We start from the raw sequence: 23,814 nt of genomic DNA, 5'->3' as shown, positions 1-23,814 counted from the left end.
TACAGCCCACAACTATGATGCAGCTAACTGAATCTTCCTTTTCTATATTCCGGTTTTCTCCTACCCCTTTACTTTTTCAATTGGTCTCTGGAACATATGATAATTTTACAATAAACATATCACCACACTCAGTACATTTATTACCCTCATACTTCAGTTTTTGTGCCTCACCAAAACGTGGCTGTCTCCTTTAGACACTGCAGTTGCTTATGCTCTTAACATTTAAGCAACTTTTTCCAACTGCGTCTTCCATTCCCACATTGGTGGGTGCCTGAGCCTCCTTTTTTCACACATTTCCCTTTTACTGCCTTAGTTAACTTCCCCACTATGTTATCCTTCGAATTTCATTTGGCATCCTTCCCCAAACATTAGACACTCTTATTTCTGATCATCTATATAATGTCTGGTCCTTTTTTTGGCTTTCTTCAATGGCTTTAAATCGTAACTCTCCTGCCTTCCTGACACATGTTCACTTCTTTTTAGTGATTTCAGTTTTCACCTTTCTGTTACGTCATCCATGCTTCCACTTCACATGCTTACTGAGTCTCTTGATCATATAGGTTTTGCCCCTTCTTCTCCTCATATCCAAGGTGGCTATCTACTGCGCTCCTTATGATCAGTCTCTTCTATTTTCTACACTTTTGGTTCCAAGTCTTCCCACTGCTTCCTGCTCCAACCCCAATGTACTTTCGATCAATTCTGCAAATGTGTCTTGTGCCTCATTCATCTCCACTGCCCTCTCTGTCTTATCATCAATTATATTGTTCCCTCCCTCACACTAAATGAGGCTACTTACTAACTGTTTCTCTACTCACCTCCATACTTGACTTTCTTGCTCCTCTCCAGCCTTTTCAGTCTACACCGTTAGCCCCTTGTCCCTTGCTCACTCATTACCTCTGCTTGCCACTTTGGAAGTTTCTGCACAAGCAGAGTACTGCTGTGTTTTTTTCATATACATCAACTCGCAGCAGCAATACATTTAATCTCAAAGCAGCAGAAGAATCTTTCTTACAGAAACTCACCGTATGGCAGGCACATGTTCAGCTGTTTGCCACTTTCAGTCATCTATTGTCTACTCCTGCCCCCACTTTACACTTTTGTCCATAGTTTTTGCCTTTTCTTGTCATTTTCAGTTGTTCAATATTTGTATTTCAAAAATCAAACCTTGCATTCCCTTTTCCTCCCTGAAATCACTGTTTCTAACACTTGTCTTATCCTGTTTAACTCCTCTACAGTATACACGGAACACCTGCATTCACGTTTTGTTTTCTCTGCCACCTGCTCTACTACTAACCCCTATTTGTAACAGTTAGGATGAGTACCTGTTTCTTTACAGTACACATTTTGCTTTATACACATTACCTTTAAATATTAGTATTTTCTTTCCCCTTCTCATTTATGCTCCTTGAATTCACCTTATGTTATTAGGCTTTTTCTGAGCTCTGCTTCCGCTTGTTTGCTCACTGCCCCCCATTTGTCTTGTGCACCATCACTTTTCTTGTTATTTTTAGTAATTACAATTGTTGACTTCTATCCTTTGAAGTCAGTTATCCCTCACTGTCAGATGTTCTCTTTTCTCATTGTTTAAATCTGTGTTTGTTGGACTTGACCCTTTTTACCCGGTCATCCCAGATCTTTTTGCCTTCCTCCTGGTATTTTTTCTGATCTGGTGTTGGTGGTTTTAGGACTCTGGGCACTTTATCACTGCTGTCCAGTGTAAAGTGCATATGCTCTCTATAGTAAAACATGGTAAGATTGGTCTACACCTGTTTGGAATATTTAATTCACTTATCAGTCCCTTGTAAAGTGGTATCTCAGAGACCCAGAACGAGTAAATTAAATGCTACTCGTGGGCTTGCAGCGCTGCTTGCGCCACCCACCAAAGTAGCCCTTCAAACTTGTCCAGCCAGAGGAAGCCAGGCCGGAGCAGAAAGCCAGGCGAATAATGCTTGGTTGTGGGCAGGGCTCCCGTGCCGATGAGGAAGAGCCCTGTGTGGTTCCCAACAACAGAAAAGTGAGGGCAGAAGAGCCGGCCCAGGATGCCTTTCCTGAAAGTGCCCGACCTCTGCACATCCGCCAGTGAAAAGGAAGAAGACGCAAGGCTGCAGTGGCATGGCCGTGACCGCCGAGAAGCCACACGTCAGCATTCTGGGGCCCTCACCAGAGTGAGGTTGAGTCTGACCACTGTGGGATTTGCCTACATGGGAGAGACCAAGTGAGGTCTTCCCACCCTCGAGGGCATTGCGCTACCTGTTGTTAGCAGTGCCGTCCCCACCCCCAGGTGCATTACAGGCCTTATTCCTGCTGCATTGGCAGCTAGGGGGCCAGTTTGTAGGCCTTGCGGTGAGTGGGGCTGAAACGGTACACTGTTGGTGCTTATTTGTGTGCACAAGTGCGCCGCCAGATTGCTGGCAGCTGCAACAACGGGGCATTTCTTTTTCCATAGAAGAAGCAAGGGTGAGTTGCATCCTTGCCCCCATTAAAAGTACGGGACGGTGGAAGTCCTGACTTTTATGGACAGAGGGCATTGCGGGGAAGCCCAAGACAGGCTCAGAGAATGGCCAGGTGGCCTGGAATCACCTTGTGTTCTGGTGGGACGTAAAGCCATAAGGTGATGTGCACCTTGTTAGTGTTACTGTGGTTCACTGCCGATTTAGGAGTTATGCATAATGTGTTTATGCTAAGTGCCATTGCCAGTAATTACTGGTTGCTTTTGAAACTGTGCATTCTAATGGGTATGACAGTGGCCCAATTGGCCGTGTAATGCATATAATCCCCTGTAAAGTTATACCTAGTACCAGGTGGCACAGTGTACCTATGTGATTACGTCTAATGTGTTTATGAGTAATACAAAGGCTATTCTTTGATATATAACCTTGTGTGGAGTTTCTTTTGTGGTGTGCCTAGTGTGTTGCTACTGTGTGTGTGTGTTGAGCAAACGCTTTACACATTGCCTCTGGTATAAGCCTGACTGCTCTGCCATGCTACCAAGGGGGTCAGAAGGGGTTATCTTCAGCATGTAACTCCCTTGCTCTAAGAAGAGCCCTAACAAGAGTGGTGATTTCTGCCTGGCTTAGGCGCATGCCCTAGCCAACCAGAAATCCCATCACTGACAGTGTTAAAAATTCACAACTTTTTAGGTTGAGCCTAGAGTCAGCGCGCAAGCGCTGCTCTGGTGAAGATTTGCTGTAGTTCAGTACGTAAGGTAAGCTCCGCCCACTCCACCACACATATTTTTCATTGGCTTATGTTTTTGTCGTTTGTAAATGCTGGCTTCGGATTTGTTTATAGGCTTGTTAGCCCCTCCTTATTACAGACATGTTGTCATTTGTACCCTCCCATGGCTACTGGCCCCTTTACATTGTGTGTTTCATGGTACCCGGTATTTAGACTGTGAGTACTATCTTCTTTCATGAGGTTCTCCTACTGCCTTCTCCACTCCCCCCTCCCTCCCATTGTCCATGCCTTCACAACCTCTCCCCCTGCCCGCACTCCCGTTGTCCATGTCTTCTCGCCCCTTCTCCCTGCCCATACTCCCGTTGTCTGTGACTTCTGCCCTCCTCCCCCAACTCCCGTTGTCAGTGCCTTCTCCCTATCACTCTCATTGTCCGTGCCTCCCCCTACCTCCCGTTGTGCATGATGACTACCGTTTGCAATGCAATAGGTCTTGCGTCAATGCGAGTCCTATTGCATTGCAAATGCTTGTTCTTCTTATTGCCTTCCTGAGGAATTTCTGCACCTCTCCTATCGAGAACTGTAACTGCTTCCTGCTCTCACCATTTCTACTTCAGGTGACCTCTTACCTCATTTGTATTGCGCTTCCAGGTAACTGTTTGTTACTGAGGAGATATGCCTACCTCACGGTGCATTCTATTTTTAAGCAGGTTCACGAGGGGCAAGACCTAGTACTCTCGAGCACTCTTTTTATTTACACAACTGCCTCTTTTTTGTAGATAAATATCAGTGTATACTAAAAAGCTTGTATAGTTCATGTCGCAGTGGCACAATCACGCACATTTTGGTGGATCAGGTGATGGACTTTAATTCTAGCCATGGAGTTTATTACCTTCATTTGGTTACAGCTATCAAGTCTTTTTTAATTGATCCTTTGCTTTCTCTATGTCCGTATGACTTTTGAAATTTTAGTTATGTATAAATGTAAAAATCAAGACACTATGTTTATTTATGTGTAGATTCCCCTGAAGAAGAGCAGTTGTTTGTGCCTAAATGCATTGGGATTCTTTTATAATCTGCATGAAGCTCGCAATCGTCATTTTCGTCATTGATTGAAGTACTCTACTGGAGACCCATAAGATTTGCTCAATAAAAGAAGAATTTTTTGAGCCACCATCCACATTCTTTGTATATCTTTTACTGAGATTGACTTTGAATATCTTGTTTTTTTATTAGTATTACTGTATATGTACTTACCTGTGATATCAGATTACCAGAATAATATGTGATACATTCCAGAGGAGTGTTCTAGGGTAGTGCACTTGAAGGCTATGACATTAGGGCTTGCATTATACACTTTTTAAGCAGGGGGCGGGCTGTACCTCCTCTTCTGGTGCACACCAAACTGCATAGCATTTTCTCTGTTGTTCAAATTTGCTGAATCTTTTGTACAATACAGTGCATACCAGCTGTTCTTTTTTCACTTTTAGACAGTTGGCATGATTTAGTCCAAACCAATTATGCCTTTCAGCCAGTGTCCTGGGTCACATGACTGTGATTCGAAAAGCTGATGGGTTTTGTAAATTGCTTGTAGACAAAAAGGTAAAGGTGGCTCAAGTGCTTACAGTATGGGCCATCCTGAGATAATGGCTGGCGAAGGGCTGTACCCAGCCTCCCTTACACACCAAAGGGCTCTGCCTACAGCACACACAAGGCATCCTGGCACCGGGCCGGCCTTGCCTTTTAGCTGTCCTGCTTCTGGCCACTGCTGGAGTGAGTCCTGATCCCCCAGAGATGCCCCCCAGGCCCAGGTCACTTAGGTGGCATTAGTGAGAGCTTCTCCTAAAAAAAGGTGAAAGCCCTGAAGTTTGGTTTCCTTGTATCTACGAAGGGCCCTGTTTTGCACCAAAACTCTGCAGCCTGCCAGCCGAGAGCAACTATCCACAACATCCAGCAATGCAAGACCTGTAAGTCGCACCAGCAGTGACCATCCACATCGATCAACCAACACAAGGCTCTAGGGATGACAAGCTCTTCGTGCTACAACAACAAATATCGGCGACACTCGACCTGCTCTTCATGCCGAAAGCCTCCTCCTCCTCTGGGCCTCCTACAACACACACAGAAGTCTTTGCACCAGAGTTTAGAAGGCTGTTCTTCTATGGAACTAACCTAGTTCCATTACCAGACCCATGCTCCACCGTAGTCAGCCTGAACCTGCTACTTTCCTCTAGTCTAGCACAACCAGATAACCATGAGTGGCACGTTCTACTTCTTGGATCTATTTTCATTAAAAACATTGATACTTTACACATTTACTCTAAGTTAAGACTGGACTGCTTTGGTGCCAGGCTTTCAGAAAGTTAAGCACGGTTTAATTTAGTTATGTTTATGGTTCGCCATTGGCAACTTTGTCACAAGCAATACAGACAATAATGTAGCAGAGTCATAGCAGATGGGCAACCAAACAAGTGTAGGGGGCAGACGAGGGATGTTGATGTCAGAGATTACCCTTGAGAGACATAAGGTGTGTCATGATGAGGGGTAGGGAGATAACCACCCAACAGAACTCCCTCCAAGTCAGAAGGGGGTTGGATGCCACTGCGTTTCCAGTCTATGTCTGTGTGATGGGCAAGGGATCCCAATAAGCGGGGTGCAGGGCCTCTCGATGCTGTGCCCCTGTGCAAGAACTAGAAGGTCAACAATTTAACAGGAGAGCATAGAAAGAAAGGGGAAGGGAGAAGAACTAAACTTGATTGACAAGTCTCCAGCCATGAAGCAGAAATGGCAGGAATGTGAAGGACAGGAAGCAGAGAGGGGTGGGAAGGTTGGGAGGGTCTTCCTAGTCTAGTCAAACAAGTGGAGGACTTGAAGTTTGGGTGGCTGAAAGCATAGATATTCTAGTCGGGACATATAGTCAACAAGAGGTGTCCAGAATATTTTGTCCAAGAAGGACAGTTTATGAGTCAATTGCTTCATTGTCAGGGCGTTCCAGAGCTTTGTGAATCGGGACACTACAGGAGGAGCAGAGGGGGATTTCCTGGCCAGGGCGATGAGCTGTTTCGCAGCACCCATCATATGCTGTATTAGATACCAGTTGGCATGAGTCACTGCTTCCACCGTCATTGGACAGATACCCAGAATAACTGTGTGGTAGTCAGCCAGAATCAGTTAGCCTAGGTTGCCTTTCATGTGACTCAGAATCTCTCTCCAAAATATGGTGATATTTGGGGATGCCCACAGTATGTGGTAAAAGCCACCCAACTGTGTCCGACATCTTCAGCATATGGCTGAGGTTGCAGGATAGATAGATTGCAAGCGAGCAGGGGTGTAGTACCATTGTATCACAATCTTATAGATCTTTTCTTGTTCTGGAATGGTTCCTTGCAGTTTAGGGATTTTGCACCACAGTAATCCTGAGTGTTTCCGCAAGACGTCCGGCGGGCTATCGAAGGTCCATTTCAGCTGGTACGGGTGGATAAGTAAGAAACAAGATTGTTGTAGTACATCATATGTTTTGGAGACAAGGCCCCGGGTGCCATCAAAATTACGGAACAGAGTTTCAAAAGGTTAAAGGGCCGCCAGAGTTTTTGGAGTAAGCACTGCCTAATGAAACAATTAGAGGTATTAATATTGTGAAATTCAGTTTTGCAGTGGTTAAAAGATGTGATAGTCGATCCCTGAAAAAGCTCCTGCTGAATTCTGCATGCGCCCCTGATCCAGTCCAGGAAGAAGCCCAGGTATAAAGCAGTTGTGAAATCTGGATTGTGTGCTATCGAAGTATTCAGAGAGGGTAATGTGGTGAGTCCTCTCCCAGTTGCTAACTTGTCTCATACCTCCAGAACTGTCTATGTCGGTGGTAGCTATATAAGTGCTTTGAGGGCATAGCTGCTTAGGTAGCCATGCCAAGTCCCACAGTGGCCTACAGGCCACCACCCGATCCATGCGTACCCAGTGCTTTTCACTTTCTCTCACCGCCAACTCTGAGATGGGCAGCACAATAGAAGTCTTAGAGATTAGGACTGGCAAGGCCACCCCCACCCTTAGAAAACATGAGTAAGGCCTTAGGAATGCCACGTCACTTCCCTTTCCAAATAAAGGAGTGGGGATCTCCTTGTAGCCTTTTAATGTCCTTGGTGGGTATGGGCATAGACAGCGACTGAAAGAGGTAAAGGAGCCTGAAAAGGATGTTGATCTTCACCATACTGATGCGACCCAGCAAGGAGACATAGAGCGGCCTCCATCTCTGGAGGTCTTCTAGGATCGCTTTATGGTAGTGTGCCCAGTTAACTCACGTCCAAGTGGTAAGGGAGTTGGTGATGGTAAGGTCAAGGTATTGGGGTGACCAATGAAATGAGACTAGAGTTTGAAAATGCTGCTGTGGGATTGTCAGGTTAAGTGCTTGCGATTTAGCCATGTTGATCTAGCATCCAGACACTATCTCAAATGCTTAGAGGGCATAGACCACTGTAGAGAGACAGGAGTCCGGCTCAGTCAGCGCGAGTAGGAAGTCATCAGCATATAAAAGGACTCTGTGATCCTGGCTGCCAAAGGGAATGCCAGTGGTGCCTGGGATTTCTTGAGGTGTATAGCCAACATCTCCACCTCAAGGTCAAACAGCAGGGGGTATAGGGGAAAGCTCTGTTGAGCGCCTCTAAACAGAGAGAAGGAGTGAGTCGATTGTCAGTCCACTCAGATTGTCACAGCGGGTGTCACATACAACACCATGATTCTGCTGATCATGTTGGGGCCTAGCACTATTTTCAGGAGCACAGCTTGTAGAAAGGCCCAACTGACCCTATTAAACGCCTTCTCTGTGTTGAGGGAGAGGAGGAGAGCTGGGATATTATTTGAGTGGACCTTTTCTACCAGATGAGTGAGATGCCAAACATTGTCAAAGACCTGGTCAGGGTTTACCAAACCAGGCAGGAGGGTTTCTAGGCAGTTGGGGAGCATTTTAGTGTAGATTTTTGTATCCCTGTTTAATAGTGCTTTTAGGCAGTAGGATGAACAGAGGGTCTGATCTTTGACCGGCTTGGGGATGAGCGTGATATCTGTGCTGGATATCGTCAGTGTCAATCTGGTGGTATGGGTAAAAGAGTTGCAAGCTCAAGAAGGGGGTCTTGTAGAAAGAAGATTGCCTAGAAAGCGGTCCTACGACCATCTGGGCCTGGAGACTTGGAGAGTTATCTAAGGGCACCATAGAATTCTTCCATCAAGAAGGGGTCTTCCAAGTCATGAGCAAAGTGGGCATGGAGGGGCTGCCCAGGGCAGTCTTGGAGGCAGGATTCATTAGTGACTTAGTTCCCCTCCCCACAGGTATAAAGGTGCTGATAGTAGGGCCGAAAGTCCTACTGTTTATCTGACTCTCTGGTGGTCCAGCCAGAGCCATCCATGTTTATCTTGGTGATATGGGATCGAGTGTGTTGGTGGTGTAGCCTCGGTGCCAGACAAGTGCCCATCTTTTCCCCCATTAATACTTTTCTTTGAGTGCTAAGTAGCACCCAGCGTTGCTGACCCTGTGCACTCAAAGTTGTCTCCTCAATATGGCAAGTTGCTACTTGGTGCATAATGTGGAATGCTTTTTGTCCATTCATTCCAAAGAGTGGATCTCCAATGTGTGTTTCACTTCAAAGAAGAGCGCTTCCTGAGCCCTTTATATGGAGATAGAGTACATAACACCACCTATGGCAGCTTTAAAGCCATCCCAGAGCATGTGAGGGGAGGTGTCTGGGAGGGAGTTGAGCGTGAAGAATTCCATGATAGCATCCTTGATGGAGGCCTTGGACTCGCAGGAGTTGGGGAAAAAGATGCCAGGGTGGAGGGTCACATATCGCACACCTGCGCTGTGCCCAGAGATGAAAATGTCAGAGATAGAGAAGAGGTCAGGCCCCTCAGGAGGGAGTTGGTTATGAACATATAGTTCATATAGGAAAGTTGAACATGAGAGTAAAAAGATGTAGTCTTGTAAGTCATAGTGAAGGTAGCACCAAGCGTCAACCAGTCCAGAGTCTGCAAGCTCCTACTTGAGCAGTCCATACATGGCGCCTGCACCATAAAAGTGTATTGAATTCCTGTAATGAGCAGGGTTCCATACTAAGTTAAAGTCACCCCCACTATGAGATCACCTCTGGCAGGACCCAGCTGTTCTGTGAGTATCTTACGAAGGTACACGTCTTGTGATTATTTAGGGGTGTAAAGGTTGAGAAAAGTCAGTGTTTCCCTATCTCTCTTGTTCATTAGCATCAGGACCCATCCACCAGGGTATCTAGTGATTTTGGTTAATTTAGAGTTAAAAAACCTTTTGAAGAGGATGGCAACACCCAGTGTTTTAGTGTTGGTATATGTCCAGTGTTAGTGCGAGTACTTTGAATGTATCATGTGGTGGCAGTCAACGCAACCAGTTTACATCAGGGTCATGCTATATGAGGTATCACCTGACCTGCTGATGTTTTCTGGGAAAGTTAACCCCTTGGACATTGAGGGACAGGAGCTTCAAGTTGCGCATGGAACACATGGTGGTGTGAAGGCACTAAAGTAGGGACACCCAGCCACACCAGGGACAGCAGTATGAGGAAGCAGCCCAGGCCTTCCTCCCCAAACCCCACAGTAGTCATTCTAAACAGCACGGAGACCTGTTGGAAAGGGTGTAAATACGAGGAAGAGGAAATTAGAGGACTCAACAGGGCTAAATCTGGTGAACCACTCCATCAAGGGTTAAGTGGAAAGACTCGCTTGACCCTATTGAGGTGTCGCCCTCAATGGAAGGAAAGCCCAGTGAGGAAGAAGGGGACTAGAAAATCGCAGCAGGAGGGCAATCTGTTAAAAGAAAACCAGAAAAAGGCACATGGAGGTAAAAAGTGGTGGGCAAATCTTGGCAGTACACTCACCGGACCAGAGGCCCTTGCGGCAATGGAATGAGTCAGTGGGCCGGTGAGGGCCGACGGCGGTTGAGGGTCGACACAGGTGATCGTCACTGTAAATCAAGCATTACCGGCAGTGGAGTGTGAGGATTCCTGCTTCATATTTTGGAGGAGGGGAATAATGTCGACTTTGGCAGTGTTATTGCGACCCTGGCCACAATTGTGGACAGTCTGCCATGTGGGACGCAAATCACAAGGCCACTCTGATGAGGAGGTTGATGGTCTCTGCTGGGTGAGTCCCCTGGCAATGTGAGCATATATTTGACTTTGGCAAGATATTGTACCATTTTGTGTTTAAATCACCAAAGGAGGGTTAGGGGCTTTTTGGATAGGTCCTGCATACATGACACCATAAATGTATGACAAGAAAAATGATTATGCATTTCCTAAGGAAGACATTGAGAGAGGAAGGGAGGGGATATATGCCAGGTGCCAGGAGGTGGAGAGAACACAGCTGGGGGTAGCTCCTTTTAGGAGCAAGGGCCCTCACACACCCCAAAAGATGTCAGGCTTCATCGTCAGGCAGCTCCTCGATGGGCCGGCGCTGCAATGCCCAATGGACCCTGCAGGGGTGCTCTTTGCTGGAGGTCTTCTCTTTTTGCTAATATGAAGTCTGAGGGGTGAGGGGGCAAGAAAACTAGTGTGAGTAGAGACAGGAGAGTGTGAGTGAACATTAAAACTTGCCCTAGGAAATCCACAAGGTATCCTTTATTCACTGGGTTTCTATCCTACATTAAAAACAAGGACTATGAAGTTGTGGCTCGAGAGGGGGAACATTTATAGCTTCTCAAGCTCAAAATAAAATATGTGCAGTAAGTGGGGTCAACATGTTTCATACCTATTTAAAGTCCAAGAGATTTCAGCATTTTGTTAGGACCAAGGGATCCTCATCTACTCTGACAGGGATGGATTCTATGAGCGATTGTGTGAGTGAAGTGCCGTACCCTGAGAACTGGACTCGGAATGTAGCCCAGTGCAATTGAGCAACAAGGTACCTTGAGGATACACCTAGAAGGGGGAACTACTGGCCCCCTCGTCTCAATCCAGGCAATTCTGGCAATGGCAAGAGATGGAGCTGTAATTGGCACTCCTTCAGGGTGTACGACCTACCCAAGCCCGGTGTTTGCCATTACATTGAAAGAGCAGTCGGAAGAGGTGGGCCCATTTGTATTTGGTTCCCTGATCACACTGCTTCTCCATGATGGCTTTGAAGTTGCACCTCTTCTTCAATGTCAATGGGGAGAGGTCTTGGAAGATTTGCATGGTGTGACCGCTGAAGACAATAACTGCTTTCTTCTTCGCCAACCTGACAACAAACCTCCTTGTCTTGGAAAAGATTAATTCTGTTATTATATCTGGGATGGCAACTGGGTGACCTGTCATGGCTGATAAGTGGTGTGCCCTGTTGAGAACTAGAGGTTGGTTCTCCAAGCCTCCCCAGATGGCCCCCAACAGGTCCCTGGTGAATTTCATGATGACTTTGCTTTCTGCTCCAAGGGGAACTCCCCTGATGCGTAACTTGTTGCCCCAACCTCGATTTTTGAGGTCCTCTTGCTTCACCTGAAGTTTGATCTGCTGTTCTTCTAGTGCATTGTCTCACCTCCACAACACCTCTTGATCTTCAGCGTGGGAATCTATAGTGCAGTCCAAGTCGTCCATTCTATCGTCAACAGCTGTGACGTGTTTGCGAAGGTCATGAAGGAAGCTCTTAAAGTCTGATTCCAGAGAGCTGATCTCCTGACAAATGTAATTTATAAATTTCTCTGTGTAGACTTGTATGAACGGAGGAGCAAGGGGGGTTGTAGTGGCCTATGTGGGGGGCTCTGTCTTGCCACTCATGTCAGCTGCATCAGATTTGGACATAAGAAAAACCACAGAGAGGTCCCTGGTGGCCTTGCCCCTGAGCATAGTATAGTAGGCTGGCTAGCAGACACCAGAGCGCTGGGTAGAAGGCTACAAACAAGTCCAGTCCGCAGTCTCCAGGTTGGGGTGCGTGAAGGAGGTGGGAGTGACCAGGAGGTTCTCTTTGCTGGCAACGGTGTGCAGTACAGGCCCTGAAAGGTCAGAGAGGGAGGCCAAAGGTAGGCAGGCCAACCAGCATAATGAAGATGGCAAAGCAAGCCCAAAAGAGAGAGACACAGCGGGTACAAGTAGCCTATAGCAGTGAGACCTCAATGACAGGCATTGTTTGGGGGGACTCAAGCACACAGAAAGACCTAGCCAGGTTGATCACTCGGCAAGGTCCCACAGCTGAGTCTGAGGGCTCAGGCATACGATGGTGGATCCCCAGCCCAAGTTTCAAATGGGGAAGTGGGCCTCCCCAGGCAAGGCTCCTCTCCAGTCTGGAGCACTCCCTTTGTTGGAAGCAAGGAAGCCAGTTCAAGAAGGGGGCACATAACAATGCCAGACGCGAGGCAGGGAGGGCCCAGCAATTATGCAGGTATTTTCAGTAGTGTGTGCACAGTCAGTGATGCAGACAGTGATTAATTTGATGGCCTCTTCACTCTGATGAGGTGGGGCCATGAGGTCGGGCCACCGATTGACCCACATGGCACCAAAGGCTGCAAGTGGCATGCCCAGGTGGGGCCCCGTGACTTCCTTCCTGGGGTCCTGCCTCTGCCATGGCTGGCCTCAAAAGCATGGGGGGGGGAACTTTCTGGCCCTGGCAGCATGGTGAAACTTTTCCATCCACATGTGGCTCGTGTTAGCCACCTCACTCCCAGTGGTGGCCAAGCCAAGATGGCGACTCCTTCTCAAGACAGAGATGAACACGGCTGTACTACCATCAGTAAACAGGAGCCAGAAACAGTGAGCAGGGCACAGCAGTTGCCGGCCCCAATCTGAGGCGGCCCCACCACCACCAGGCATCAATTGGGCCTGATAGATGGGCGATAGTAAGCTTTAGGGCCCACAGGAGGTCAGAGGTTGGACGATTTGAATCCTACTCCATTCAATTCCCGTCAGGCCATGTCCTCCCCATGGACCTTTCAAAATATCATTACACTTGGGACATGTGAAGAAAATAAATCTGTTACACAGAGGCTATCAATGCCAGAGATAATGAACTGCATTAAAATACATATTGCAACAAAGGTGATGTTATGTAAAGATTATGCTATTTAAGAAGTCCAAACCTATTTTGATGTACTCTGATATTGATAATATACACTATTTTCCTATCTGATGCTCATCAAAGTAAACAAATTACTTTTCTAAACTTGCTTTATTTTCTTGGACCGTAACATTTTACTATCACATGACTCATATCTGAGACATCCACAACAATTTTGAAATCACACTTCTTTTGGTGACCATCCACCACATGAAACCTTTCCTCTGCAGAGTCTCACGTTTGGTTGGTGAGTAGGGAAGCCTGGTATGTGAAGACCAGCCTCAGGTAGAGAGAACCCTGATGGATGCTCAAATGGTTGTACGTGATTTCATAGAAAAACAAATTAATGGAATGCAATTACTGAGAAACCATTTCACGTAAACCGTTTACTGGAATTTTCATAATTCATAGACACCTATACATAAAATGTCTTTAAGTTCAAAATTGGATTTGGCATGCTTACCTTTTAGGGTGCAATGGTTGCAGGTAGTTTGAAGAAACAGATTTGTCTGAGGTATTTATTTCAGTGTTTACTTCATGGGATATTATTTCAAAATTAAATCTTTTACATTGTCAAACAACTACTTTGGATGCTTTTGATTTACATCTCCCTCACCACTCCTGATCACCATCTATCCCTGACCCCTCACACCCCAAACACCATCCATCCATATCCCTGAAAACCCCTCACCACTCCTAAATTACACCCACCCCTAAACTCCATCCTTCACAGAAACCTAAAACCCCTCACTAAACCTAAATTACACCTATCACTGACCCCTAAATTACACCCATCCCTGAACTCTAAAAGCCCTTTCTGTCTCTACACACTCTCCATCCCAAAAGCCTAAAATCCCTCACTAGCCCTAAACTCCACCCGTTCTTGAACTTTGAAACACCCTTTCTACACCTGAACTCCACCCACTTTTTACCACTAAATTACAGCCATCCCTGAACCCTAAAAGCCCTTTCCACAGATAAACCCCACTCATCCCTGACTGCTTAAAAATCCTTCACCATCTCCAAATTCCATCCATAAATTAATTTTTTTAAAACTGTCACTGCCAATAAACACCACCCATCAATGACCTCTAAAAATACTTCACTACTTCTAAACTCCACCCATCCCTAAATCCTTAAATCTCCCACCAATAATAGCCTATACCCATCAATGAACCTTACAATCCCTCACCAGCCCCAAAAACATCTCATCCATGAACCCTAAAATCCCTCAACACCCCTATACTCCACTCAGCCTAGAACCCAAAAAACACCTCACCACCCTTAAATGTCACTCACTTCATCTGGGAACCCTAAAACCCCCTCAGCACACCCAAACTCCACCCATTCCTGATACCTAAAAACCCTAGATTACACACAACGTAGGGGTAGAGGCTAAACTTCTACACTAACCTCCCCAACAAATATCCAGACACACATAAGAGGAGCAGGAGTGTAAAGAAACAGACAGCTAATGTAATTAGTGGCATGCGCTTTGTTGTGCAGATCAGCGCCCGGTGTGGAGCAAAACACAAAATAATAGGGATCTGAAAAATATATATATTGGTGCAGAAATTGAACTCTAAAACTGGCTCAGGAATATCTGCCTTCACTTTTATACTTGGACATCCTGGTCAGGATTAAGATGATTAACCCCTTAAGTGCTCCCGTCAGCCATCGCGAGCACTACCTAACTGGTGCTGCGAACGGCCAAAGGCCGACGCGGCCCGCCTGTTTCTTCGAACGCGTTCCTCACTGGCGCAGAACGTTCAATGTAGCTATGAGGTTATAGGATGTTGGTGTTGGGGATTCTTAGAAGCCCCACACCCCTCCTCTCTGCATGTTTGTCAACATGTTTTAGCTGATTTGATCTGGCCCAAACAACGGTCTTATGGCTTCCGTCAACACCTACGATCCCCTAAATTCCGCTTTACCTCCTACCTTCCTTTAGTAGGTCAAGAATAGATTCAATCTGGTCTGGGGGCTGCTATACACACTGCAGTAGTACTGAGTTTCACATCGCCATAGGTCAAAAAGGCGCGGAGCGATGGCGCCTCCATGTAGTCAAACATTTGTCAAGATGAAACTGCTGCCTCTGCAGTTCTCTCCACACGCCGTGATGGTTATTTTGTGTCTGTATTGTCTTCCTCCTCCCTTTTGCTCCACCCCAGGTGTTGGTCTGCACAGGGGTGTTGCTAGCAAGCCGTATGAAGTATGCCACACTTGTGGGTGAGGGCAGTTTTCAAAAGACAAAACCCCTGCCCCTAATTACATTAGTTATCTATTTCTTTACACTTCTACTTCTCTTATGTGTGTCTGGACCTAACAAACCCTTTCCGCCCCTAAATTCCACCCATCCATGAACCCTGCCAACACCTTTCTATGCTTGAATTCCACCCGTTCCAGACCCCTAAAACTCCCTCATCACACTTAAACATTACCGACCCCATAACCAAAAAAGCCCTCACTAGCCCAAAACTTCCTTGAAGTTTAATGAATTTTTCTTTCAAATTATCTTTCTTTTAAAATGTTTCCTTTAGTTTTATTATTTGTTTGTATTTCCTTAAAATTACCTTCCCTCAAAATGTGTTTTCCATGATTTGGTTTCCTAGAATGTCGTTTTTCAATTTTCGTTTTTCCATTAATTGACATACATCATCAAAAACATGGAGCAACAGGATGCATATTTTTCAGGGGTGATGTCAATCTATGCTGTAAGGGGTCTAATGTGGGTCCTGATGCTCCTGTTAGGCAAGTTGCCCAAAAAGCTGGGCCTTTTGCCTTCCTGTGCAGCTAAGGCCCTTGTATATATCTCTGATATGGTTTGATAGAGTATATAGTGCAGACAATTTTTTGCATCTTTTGGTAGAGGACAGTTTCTTTCTTTCCAATGTTTATTAATGGACAAAATTTTTAAAACTTCACTCGGTAAACATAGTTTACAACGCGGTGTTTACACCGCAGTGCCTTTACAATGATGCCATTACAACGCAAGTCGTTACTACGATCAGCGCTGGATGGCGCTGTTGGGCAAGGAATGTTGTAATTTTATATTCCAACACCTTCCCTACTGTTCCGTGGGCTGGTGTTGGAATATAAAATTATAATATTCCAAAATCCAAGCCCTCCAACGCAAGTCGTTGTAACGACTTGCGTTGTAATGCCCGCGTTGTCAAGTAACGCGATCTTATAGATCGCGTTGTACTGACAAACATCCCTTCACTCACTAGTCCAACTGGTATAATAGACAGCTACAGACTTGAAAATCCAGGATACTTTTTTTACTTCCCCTGTGCCATAGAGTCAATGCAGAATGAATTGTGAGTGTTACAATCAATTAAAATAGCATACAACATAACATACCATAAAATAGCATGGCTGGACATGACAAACCAGAATATGGGTGCCATGCCATAAAACGTACCATTTGTGGACCAGAGCTAGGCTCTATAATTGTATGTAAAACACCAAGGGGCTTATTTACAAGCCTCTTGCTCCACTTTGGCGTCATTGTTAACATGTGAAAAGTGACGCAAAAGTGGCGCATGGGGTGTTGTAAATCTGCCCCCAAATGTCTGGGCTCTCCTAAAGGGATATTCTTTATTTCCATTGTTATATTCCCTTCTCAAATGAGGGAGAGACATTTGAAAGTGTCAAGGAAATTCCTCCGGACCCTCAGTACCTTCCTTGGCAGAATGCGTATGCTGTTGCAGAATGCAAACACCCAGTTGGACACCTACACTAATGCCGGCTTATGGACACTTGGCACAGATCTTGACAGCTTTTCCCACTTCAGTGTTAATTAGGACTTAATAGAAAGTCACTTGAGCAGCACTGAAGATGACTAGTTTTTAAAATACAGCATATATTACTAAAAGTGAAGGACTGACAATATTAAAGCATTTACGAACTTATCGGTATGATCAATATTAAAATGAACACGACTGGATACCGCTAACGTAGCTGCATAATTTGATTGTGCTGGGACAGGATGTTTTGCGAATGTGGAGGACACGCAGGAAAAAACATATACTAGAAACTATACATTGTGCTCATTGGCAAATAAACCTGAGCTTAAGAGCTCAGGGTTCATTCATTTGTTCATTTAAAGGTGTACAGCTCTTTAAAGTGATGTTCTCCTCAGTAGCATAAAATCTCTGTTGTTTTTTTTATTTCTACAAATGTTATGTACATAGTGTGCCAATGTTTCTCATCGATATATGTGAAACGTCTTCACTTTCTTTTTATATACACCCTTCTCTTTCAGCTACGGTATTGCTTTATTTTTTATTGTCTACCCTGATTCATGGCCATCCACTTTGAGGACTTTCTGGGTGGTAAAATTATTATTTTTCGTTTACAAGCCCCAATTAAATTATCGATCACCTGTTATCAAGTTGTCAGGATCTGATGTCTTTCAGTGTATTACTTTTCACTTGGGTGTGTTTATATCATGTTATGACTACTAAATGATACGATCTAAAGGGGCTAGATTGAAACTAGTGAACAAAGTATAGCCCCCTGTGCGAGACATGCTTGATCATCATTGCAGTATTTGACATCACTGATGCAGAGAATGTCCCATGAGCCATAGACTTTAGCATGGTTTCAATGTAAGCAATATGTAATATGGGTCATCCAATGATTGCCCATGAGGCAGATAGCCTCCTTAAACTTGAAGACTTCCCTTTAGGCCTCAGCTATGATAGCTCGCTCTGCTCCTGATTTAAAGGTTTGGATGCAGTTGTACTGTTTTGTGGCACCTCAAATGTTGAGGTACTTCTGGGAGAGGTGCACCTCACAGCCAACTGTGTGACCAACATGTACTTGCCTGTGTCATGCCAACTAATCTCATATGCAAGCAGGCTGTCAAATGTAGAGTTGCATCAGCTTTGGAAGTTGGCTGATAAGTGTTTTAATCTGAAGATTGACAAACAGCCCCCAAAACTATTTTGCTACTCTACTTCTACACGGGTTTTTTGTTCTTGTTTTTCACTCAGCTATCCTTGGGAATGCTAGTGATTGTTCCATTTCCGAACTCTTCATAGGTCCCATCTAATTACCATAGGTCTCACTCCCTTATTCCCGCCACTAAATTTTGGTATGAAGTTGTGGTGACAAAACTAGATACTAAAGTCTTCCCTTGGGAACCATGACTACTGATAATGTCACTGGGACATTGCAATATGTTTGTTATTCGAGCTGGTGTAATTATGTTCTCTTGGTAATGAAGGGTGCCTAAGCAAACAAATCTGTCTCATTTTTTCACTTGCATTTCTTAAGGAGGTTTTTAAAAAAATGTTTTCTCACTTGCTATGGTTTTGGGAATAGAAATAGCATATGTGACCCTTGCTGTGTCCATAGGGTCCTTTCTTTCTAACGCAAGTGATCTTATAAAATGGATAGTTTCATCGAGCACGAATCTTGCCCAAGGTCACCTTCCCAGAAAGGAGTGTGTTTAAATAGCATTAAACAGCAAATAGTATGCAAATGCCAACGTTGAGTCTGTTGAAGTGACTTAGGTGGACTAACACAACAGGGCTGTCTCTTTCATAAGAATTGGGCAGACAACTTCGGAGCCTTTCAGAACCTACGATCCCCTAAATTCCCCTTTACCTCCTATCTTCATTTAGTAGGTCAAGAATAGATCCAATCTAGTCTGGGGGCTGCTATACACACTGCAGTAGTACCGAGTTTCACGTCGTCATGGCTGCTATTATGTGTAGCAAGATGCAGTACTAGGGTGCTATCATCCAGCCTAGCCTACCCTGGGAATTTCTTACTAGCCTACCTAAAACTACTTTGTTGCACCTAGTCACAACTGTCAGGACCAGAGAGCCACATGCTTTTATACTCATCTGGCGCTACATGTATTACCTTCGACTCCAACCTCATCTTCGGAAACAACCAAAATCCACCGGTACCCACTAGCTGCGGCTGTGATTTTTAAAATCCACCCATTTAACTGCTGCTGGTGATTCTTCTGGAGTCAACCTTTTTGAGTCAACTCAATCTCTTAAAACATTTGTGGACTCTGCGCTAGCGGGCCCCTCTGCGCAGCCATTAAGTGCATGCACAGTGGAAGAAAGAAGCGAAGAGACAACCTGGAGTCAATTGGACGTATCTTACTGCGTGCCTTGTTACTCCAACTAGGGGGCAGATTTACAAGTCTCTTGCACCACTTTCGCGTCATTTTTAACATGAGAAAAGTGACACAAAAGTGGCACAAGGGGCTTGTAAATCTACCCCTAGATCTTTGGAACACAAACCAAAGACTGCCGTCATCCAGTGTGGGCGACCTCAGAAACAGCTCCCCGCCCCCCACCCCCCTAGCAGCGACACTCAGTCTCCCAAAGTGAGAAAACCACTCTATCAGGGTGGACATTGGGTAGTGTAATTACCAGTGTGTCCAAGGCCTCCTCCTCATAGACCGGGTTGACAACAGCAGTTTGGGCCCATGTTATGTTTTTGTGCATCCTTAAATGGTGTGCTGTCTGTAGAGTCATGAAAGCAGTGTCAGGGGAAGAACTAAAGCCTTTAAACCAGGATTACACCCAGTGAACTCCGATTCAAAATCTAAAAATATAATGCTTCTTATACAAACGGATACCTCAAGAGGGACAGTCGGTAAACCGGATGAATCTTCTTATACATTCAGAATCATTTTTAACAGGACTAGAATATTTTTCACCTCTTTTAACAAGCAAATCATTTCCATGTCCTCCTCCTTTATTCATAGTAAAAGGATTTCTAATAAATCCCATTGTTAGGCGGTTTCTAACAAACTCAAAAAACTCATTTTTTATTCTAGTATACGAAGCGTTTCTCTCTGAAGTTCAAAGCGAGATTATTTGCCCGAGTTCAAAATTAGGTTTCTACATGTAAAACAAAGGTTTATGAATAACTTAAAGAGTAAAGTGGAAAGGAAGTATGATGAAAAATAGAACTTCTAAAATATTCTCTTCAATGAATGTAATTTAATCGTGCAGAAAGTCTTGTCAGCTCATATGTCAGAGGAACAACACATTTGAAATAATCTATCCTTTCTTTTGCCTCTCTAGTGACTGTATCCAGCTTCAAGGTTTTCCTTAAATGAAGACCTGGGGCTAGTGTGGTCGATAGCAAGTTGAAAATATATTTTAATGGTTTGTTTATGTAATACTAATTATTCGTGATCATGTATGCTGAGGTTTTCATACTTACCTGAGGTGTATATGGATTAATATATTATGCTCTGTGCTTAAAAATGAGGAGAATCAATAATGCAGGCCATGCATCCCACCATGTAAAATCCTGACCTAAGATTTTCTTGGATCATTACCAGAAAGTAGGGGGTTGGCAGTGATTAATTTGTAAAGTGCTGGGGCTCTCGTCAGGTGGTACGCGGCACCAGCTCAGCTCCCGTTAGCGCTGCCTAAATCAAAACCAACTGCTAACCGTGAAAGCGGGGAGAAAATGTGGTGTAATGGCCAGAGCTGCTTACTTCAGAGCAGGGGAGCCAGGTTTGAGTCTCAGTGTCCGCTGAACATCCTCTGAGTCTGGGCAAATCACTTAATCTCCCTGTGCCTACTGTAATGAATGTGTTCTTAACTGAGGCTCATGAAAAGTGCCTTTGTAGATGATTTGGTGTCAGTTCTGAGCACTGGAAACCACTGGCTCAAATTAAGCACAGAAATATATACGACAAGGATATTTGCTTTGTCAAGGAGTCAAGACCTCATTGCACTCCCCCCTCAAGGGGTCTCTGCATTCCAATCTGAAGAGCAACATCTCCAGCTCTAGGAATGTTTAAAAATATCATCAACTTTTCCTGGGGTCTACCTTTCTGTGCTTCTGTGAATGTGAAGAGTATATCTTGTTTCAATGTATGTCGAAACATCCTATCGAACTCCAATGGGATGCCATCGGGTCCTGTAGCCTTGCCTAATGCAAGGGAGAGAATTGCAGCTTCCGTTTCCTCCCAGGTTATATCTTTCTCGAGGAGTAGGGTCTGCTCTGTTGTTAATTTGGTCATAGTTCTATTATTGTTAAAATTCAAATAGTTTTCTAATGAATAATTAGCTATTTCCTCCTTGTACAAGTTACTGTAGTACTGTCTAAAGACCTCCAATATCTCCTCTAGTTTTTCAAAACTTTGTCCTGTCTGATCCTGAATGCATTTTATTGAGTTAGTAGCCTCCTTTTGACAAATTTTCTTAGCCAAGATTCGGCCTGTATTTTCTCCCACCTCATAGACTTTCGCCTGAATAACGGCTATCTGTTCTGCAAGTTTCTTCGCAGACTTCTCATATAGTCATGATTTATGAATTGCTAAGTCAGACATTATATCTTCAGTATCTTGAGAGAGCCTCATAGCTGCTATAAGCTTAGATTCACATTCCTGTAGCTTTTTAAATTGTGAAACCATATGGTCTCGGGATTGCTTTTGATTATTTACGGAATATGAGAGTGTCTCGCCCTGTACCCCCGACTTAAATGCGTCCCAGACCAATTGCGGGGAAGTGGAGCCGCGATCATATCCTAAGAAATCGTTTATCCATTTCCCCATGTGCTCTATATAGCGAGTATCTGCAAGTAGTTTCCGTTCAAATGTCTATGGATTTCGTAAGGCAATACCTATACCGTCTATCACCAATTCTATCATAATAGGAATATGATCCGATAATATTTTAGGATGAATAATATACTTAAGGTCCATGATAGCTCTAGAAGTTATAAAAAAATAATCTAAACGTACACATTTTTGATTGGGATCCGAAAAAAACGTATATCCAGGGGCACCCATATTTTTGACATAACCAACATCTACCAAACCTAATTCCCTAACTAGTCCTCTTAAAGCTTTATAAACTTTAATTTTCCTGCCTGAGTATCCTACATCACTAGTTATGTCGCATTGTCCCTCCAGATGAATATTAAAGTCTACACATAGTATAAGCGGGACAGGCCATCCGGCAAGCTCAATACTAAGGAAGTTTAATATTTCCGGATTGTCCAAGTTTGGGCCATGTATAGCACATATAGTCCATGATTTATTCCCTATCCAAAAATCTGTAATCACCCACCTTCCGAAGGGATCAGTTTTTACCCGTTTACAGGTACCGCTCCCCCTCCTCTTCAGTATTGCTACTTCTCTGGTTGTAGAGCCTTGTCTAGAGGACCCTACCACCTCCATACCCAAGTCCATAAGCAGATGTCTATTACTCCATGGCAGATGGGTTTCTTGTAGACATAGAACATCACATTTCAGAACCTGTATACTTTGTGCTGCTATTCCTCTCTTATCCCTGTCATTTAATCCACAGACATTCCATGAACAGATCCTTAACTTAACCATGATCAAAAATCATATACTTTGGCAGGATAATTCCATAACATATTAAGTTTCTTCTAAGTATCACACTACTAGTGTCCAAAATGCATATACATTTAATCATCAACTTGATACATCTATTTGTTAATATAAATTCTGCTCTGCTCTTGTTCTTGCCTGTCCCCCCACCCTCAACCCATAATCCACCCACACCCACCCAGAATCCCTCCCACAAAAGGCAGAGGGACAAAATAGTCCCTATATGTGATGGGTAGAGAAGCATATTGTGTGTCTATCTATTTACATCCGGTCCCCTGACAGCAAAAACAGGTAATAAAATTAGAAAAAAAGCAGGAAAAACAGAAATTAGTAGCAATTACCTTCGTTAGAAGAAACAGACAGACATGATGTCCCTGACTCCTACTTTTCTATTCTATACATGCCCAGTCCCCCTGTATTGCATCACAAATAAGAAACAGGCATTTAGCAAACAAAAAAGAAAAAGACATTTGGGAGATCTCCCTGAATAAAGAAGCCTGTTTACCTCTAGAATAAGAACTACTATATAGGGGCTCCTATATAGGGAATGGGTGTATATAATTAGTCTTACTACTACATTAAACTATCTAATAATTACAGAGTAGCCAGGTATTCCTTAGCCCTGCTTTTAGAAGTAAGAAATTGCGTTTTCCCCTTATATATGATCTTAAGCTTAGCAGGATTAAGCAAAAATGCCTGTGCCCCTTTGGCCTGGAAGAGAGGTATAAGCTAACGCAAGTGCCATATCTGCTGTACTGTCACATGACAATAGTCAGGTCTTACAAAAAATTCTATTCCTTTCCCCTTCCGCTTTCGATCAGGCCTAGCTAGGTCATACAGTGCTTCACGTGCAAGAAAATTATTCAAGCATATCAATATCGCTCTCGGCTTTACATTCATAATTCCTCTAGAATCTTTCAAATGAAATGGAAATCTATGAGCCCTTTGGACTTCTATGTCCCACTGCCACTGGGTTAGCTCGGGGAAAGATTCTTTGAAAAGATCCGTAATGTGCTGGCGTATATTTTTTCCCTCGCTTCCCTCCGGGATACCCAAGACAAGTAAGTTGTTTCTTTTTGACCTGTTCTCCAGGTCAACAAGTTTCCAATCAATATCTTCCTGTAAGGTCATTAAGGAAGTAATCTGTGTTTTATGCTGAGTCATTTCATCTTCAATTGATGAGATCCTTCCTCCTGCCTCTACCACTCTAGAGACCAATTCATTGCAGGTTTTGGCTACTCTACGCACCGTGT

General features: G+C 44.3%; 1 protein-coding gene across 1 annotated transcript in view; it reads right to left on the bottom strand.

Annotated features, from left to right (window-relative positions):
- Positions 1-23,814, bottom strand: part of PCDH15 (protocadherin related 15) — a 2,579,312-nt gene that overhangs the window by 2,080,266 nt on the left and 475,232 nt on the right. The gene's annotated exons all lie outside the window — the stretch shown is intronic.

Source organism: Lissotriton helveticus, chromosome 5_1, assembly GCF_964261635.1.
Source record: "Lissotriton helveticus chromosome 5_1, aLisHel1.1, whole genome shotgun sequence".
Taxonomy (NCBI): Eukaryota; Metazoa; Chordata; class Amphibia; order Caudata; family Salamandridae; genus Lissotriton; species Lissotriton helveticus.
Note: the sequence above shows the minus strand (reverse complement) of the source record. Positions and strands in the feature narration are given on the sequence as shown.